General features: G+C 41.1%; 1 pseudogene; it reads right to left on the minus strand.

The window, feature by feature from the left end:
* LOC107301314 overlaps window positions 1-4,094 on the minus strand; it is a 5,479-nt pseudogene extending 1,385 nt beyond the window's left edge.
* Between the last annotated feature and the right edge of the window lie 1,100 nt (window positions 4,095-5,194).

Below are 5,194 nucleotides of genomic sequence, written 5' to 3' on the forward strand. Positions count from 1 at the left end.
GAAGAAGAAGAACAAGAAGAACAAGAAGAAGAAGAAGAGGAGGAGGAGGAGGAGGAGGAGGAAGAGGAAGAGGAAGAGGAAGAGGAAGAAGAGGAGGAGGAGAAAGAAGAAGAAGAAGAAGAAGAAGAAGAAGAAGAAGAAGAAGAAGAAGAAGAAGAAGAAGAAGAAGAAGAAGAAGAAGAAAGAAGAAGAAGAAGAAGAAGAAGAAGAAGAATGGTTTATACATGTTTTCTGTTCTCTCAGCTTAAGATAACATCAGATCCAAAAAAAGGCAAACTTCATGATGTATATTCATTATCTCCTCACTGGCAAAATGGATCAAGTTCTTTCTGGGGAGATTCTTTTTTTTAACCTCTGTTCCCGTCTCCCTTCCTGGTCAATAGAAGCTTCAAGTAAAAAAATCAGCCACACAAACCATCTAGAAAGGGATGTTTTCTAGGGATCCAGCCTAGAAGACTCAATTCTAGATCCTGCATCCTGCACATTTCTAACCCTCCCCCCCAACTGACCCCCCCTCTTGATGACCTGTTGATGGACACTTTTAAAGACACACGTTGTGTGGCCCAGACTGGATGAACTCTCAAGATGTCCAGATATCAAGGTTATCAAGACACAATATACAACATAGTGTTGTTTTCATCTTTAAAGTCCTGCATGACACGGGACCAGATTGTCTGCAGGATCGCCTCTGTCAGACCTTCAAACACTCTGAATTCAGCCATGTATATACACACACACACACACATACAAGAGGCTGACTCTGCAAACTGCTTAGAGAGGGCTGTAAAGCACTACGAAGCGGTATATAAGTCTAAATACTATTGCTAATCTATCACCAGAGGAGAATAATCTTAACAATATGAGATTTTCATTAAATTTTGCCTTAGGATATCAGCTGAGGATCTGGCAATTTGGAACGGTTTCCTGGCTCAGTTGAAAGACAATCATTCTGAAAATAGCAGTCCAAGCATTGGATAACGTCTATATTCTCAGTTAAAATTGCCCTAATCCTGCAACAGAATCATAAAGAGAGCAGAATCCTAATTCAGAATAAAATGGAGGTCCAACTCAACTCACGAACCAAAAGAGAAGAGGCAGCTGAACAAAAAATAAAACACGGTTGGCAAATGCCATCCACTCCATCCTAGTTAAAAATCAGACCGATATGAGATTTCAAATCTCGTAAGAAAAAAAAATACATACTTGGGAATCGGTCATTTGGTAGAGATCTTTGTAGCCCATGTAGACTTGGAAAGAATTGATACCTATTAAGATAAAAAAAATGAATGAATTAATTCACACAATATAAGGGGATTAGGATTACCTGGTACCGTAAACACAGAGTCCAACCAATAAAACACGGAGAGACTGTTTTATTTGGGACTGATAAACTATCAATTCACTTCCTACGTTAACAGGGATAAGCTATTTTTTAGGTAGCATAGGTTCAAATGTTGAAACGGGTAGTGGGCACAATCACAAAATGGCTATCTAGAAAGTGTTAATTCAAGTATTAATACAATGAAATATAACGCACAAAACAAAACACACAAACACAAAAAACCCAGAATGAACACAATTGTACGTCTCTATACTTTTTCAAACAAGGTGAGCAATCATCTTCTGTCAGACTTGTGTGTTGCATTACAATCTTTGCACTCCTTCGAGACGCAAATCTTTGATTCTGACAACGCAGGCAGCCCCCGATGTACCACCACAACGGAGTCCAAAATTTTTGTTGCTAAGTGAGACATTTGCTAAGTGAATTTTGCTCCCTTTTACGAATGCTCTTATCACAATTGTTCAACAAATCACTGCAGTTGTTAAAGGGATTCCGATTTTCCCACTCACTTTGCTTGTCAGAAGGTGGCAAAGAGGGGATCCCATGCCCCCCGGGACACTACAACGGTCGTAAATGTGAGTCAGTTGCTAATTGTCGCCACGTGTCTGGAATGTCAGTATCCTTGTTCTTCTGTTTACAAGGGCTTCAGGTGTGGGTGTGTCAAGTGAGGGTCTTTGATGGGTCTTGTGATGGGTCAGGTGTGAGTCATCAGTGAGAGGCTTGTGATGAGTCTTGTGAGACCCTCACTCGACACACCCACACCTGAAGCCCTTACAAACAGAAGAACATGGATACTGACGTCCCCTAAACTCCACTGAAGATGTTACCCAGAAATGTTCGGAAACCAACCCAGAAGCTTGGAGACCGAACCTCCACCCTCATCCTCCAGCCGAGCTACAGATATTCACCACTATTGCAAACAAACCTTTGTTGTGCACCAGATTTTCAAGATCTTCCTGGATCCCATCATACCAGTCGGTGATGTCCACGTGCAGAGAATAATCACAACAGGATTTGCTCTCCGCTGCCTCTTTCCACTTTCCAAACGCCGTTAGTAAACAGGAGCCAGGCTCCGGAAGGACGTGGTCAACTGCAAAAGACAAAGAGCGCCCGCTCGAATCGCGGATTTTGGCACATTTTGAATTAACGTCAGCCGGGTGAACCGTTCGGTTTCCAGAGGCTTGAAAAATTACTCTTCGATATTTGAAGATCTTGTGGTGTGACCACCTCGCTGCCGGATTCACGGTTTTGGAAGTTTAGAAGACTCAGAGATAAGGATTGGGGTGATTTGTGGTAAATAAGAAACTGTGTAGACTTCCGGTCCTGCGCAGCAGTGCAGCAGTTGAGGAGTTCGGGACTTATCCTTGAAGAGGTTTCACTTCTCGTCCAAGAAGCTTCTTCAGTTCTTGAGTAAAGAAGCTTCTTGGATGAGACATGAAATGTTTTCAAAGAAAAAAAAACCCAGAAAGTCCAGTTGCCTTTTGGAAAAGGCAAACTTTTGGGATAACCGTGACCTGGATGATGGACAATCTCCACAGAAATCCCTATGGAGAAGTTGAACCTCATCTGTTGTGGGTCTGGCTCTGATACTTACTGACGGTGGTGGTGCCCCCAGCCAATGCAGCCTTCGTGCCTTGATAAAAGTCGTCAGCCACTGCTAAGCCCTGAACGGATTTCTGCAGACAAGTGTTGCTGTCGATGCCGCCTGGGAGAATCATAAAGCCGCTTGCCTCGATGGTTTTTGGGCCTCCGGGGACAATCAGATTCTCTCCAATTTGTCTAAGCAGGAAGAAAGCAAAGCTGCTCACTCTTTTATCGAGGGAGGGCCCAAAACATCTCAAATATACATTTCACCTTTAAAGGATCGCCTGCAGCATCGCCATGCTTGGTTCAGCCCTAAAAAAAAATATCACCAAGTGCCTGGATTCCTGAAAGAACTCGCTGCGTTTTTCGACTGAAAATTTTGCTACGAAGCACTGAGGCCCTCAGCCTCAAGAACCCAGCTGAGCATTGCTTATATGAAATAAACTAACTACAGGTAGTCCTCAAGTTACAACAGTTCATTTGGTGACCATCCAAAGTCTCAACGGCATTGAAAGAAGGGACTTACGACCACTTTTTCACACTTACGACCGTCGCCTCCAAATTTCCGCTGCTAAGTGAGACATTTGTTCAGTGAATTTTGCCCCCATTTTTACAACCTTTCATGCCAACCTTTCATGCCACCGTTGCTAAGTGAATCACTGCAGGTGTTAAGTTAGTAACCCGGTTGTTAAGTGAATCTGGCTTCCCCCCCTTGACTTTGCTTGTCAGAAGGTTGCAAAAGGGGATCACGTGACCCCAGGAGACTGTCATAAATACGAGTCAGTTCTCAAGCATCTGAATTTTGATCACATGGCCGTGGGGCTGCTATACTGGTCGTGTGAAAAACGGGCAACGTCCGTTTTTTCAGTGCCGTTGTAACTTTAAACGGTCACTGAATGAGCTGTTGTAAATCGAGGCGTACCTTACAATCATTTAACCTCGTCGCTTTCTGATTTTTGTCTCTCCAAGTATCATCTTTTTAATCCAAAGCTGTTAACCAGAGCAAGTAGGCCAGAAGCTGCATCTTTTGTATCACAGAATGTGCAAAACAAAACAAATTTCAGGGTTTCGACACTAACTTTATAAGTCCGTCTTCCACGTACACATCGGCGTAGAAGGAGTGGTCATCGTTGATAATCCGTCCGTTCTTAATGAATAAACCATCACCCTGAGTGGGCAAAAAACAAAACAAAACCCAGAAATGGTGAGGGCAACATTCAAATAATTAAATAATACGGTCCTACTGATAGAAGTAAAGGAAAGGTCTTCAAAAATTTAATATTGAAAGAGAAATTTAAAATTGAATTTGCTGCAGTGGAAATTTTCTGAGTGGAGAAGCAACTACAATGGCTGGGAAACAGGAAAGGAGAGCATAAAGGAAGGGTGGAAGAGAAACACGTAGGCAAAATTGTTATCTGGGTCTTCAGAATGGGGAAAAGGAGCTGTAAGAGAAGATAACTAGCAAAACAGGAAAGAACCGATTTTTCTAAGAAGGCATAAAAAAGGGGGGGCAGAACTCAGGCAACTGAGCCTGTGCAATTAGTTGATTAATATTAACTGACACACCTTATCTCTTAATTTTAATGTACATGTGATGTATGATTTAGTATGTAGCAGGAAATATGTAGGAGATAGTCGGTGTAACCTCATAGTTGTAACCTCATAGTACCTCAGCCAATGGGGAAAGAGGAGGGATGTGGCGGCCGGGACAGGGCTGTATAAAGAAGGGAATATTTTGGGTTGAAACTTTGGAGAGAACCAAGCTTTTTTTTTTTTAAACAATATTTTATTGAGTTTATAGGCATAAGGAAAAAATAGGAACAATACAGGTATGGTAAGGGAAGGGGATGGGGGGAAGGGAATAGGGGATTTAGGATAAAATAAGGATAGATACAATCACATATTTTAACAAACACGCTACTGTCCGGATCATAATAATGGGTAAATATCATTACCATTTTTAAAATAAGCTTAACTGTAGCCATATTACTAACAATTAATAAACAAATAAATTCATCTATTTAAATAAACATGAATAATAAAATCTCAAGAAGTCATGACTAACAACGTTAACGGATAAGAATCACTAAATCACTAAAATTAAAGATGTTATCAACGTATTAATTAGAACTCGGTTAAATATCAGTCATTGGTTCTAAAATATTAAATCCTTCAAGTTCTAACATGTCTCTAACCATTGATAAAATTTTTCCCAAGTTATAAAATAAACTGAGTCATCTTTTTCTTTCATCTCCAATGTTAATCTAT

The sequence above is a fragment of the Protobothrops mucrosquamatus genome, unplaced genomic scaffold (assembly GCF_001527695.2).
Source record: "Protobothrops mucrosquamatus isolate PMUCROS unplaced genomic scaffold, P.Mucros_1.0 scaffold11441, whole genome shotgun sequence".
Lineage (NCBI taxonomy): Eukaryota > Metazoa > Chordata > Lepidosauria > Squamata > Viperidae > Protobothrops > Protobothrops mucrosquamatus.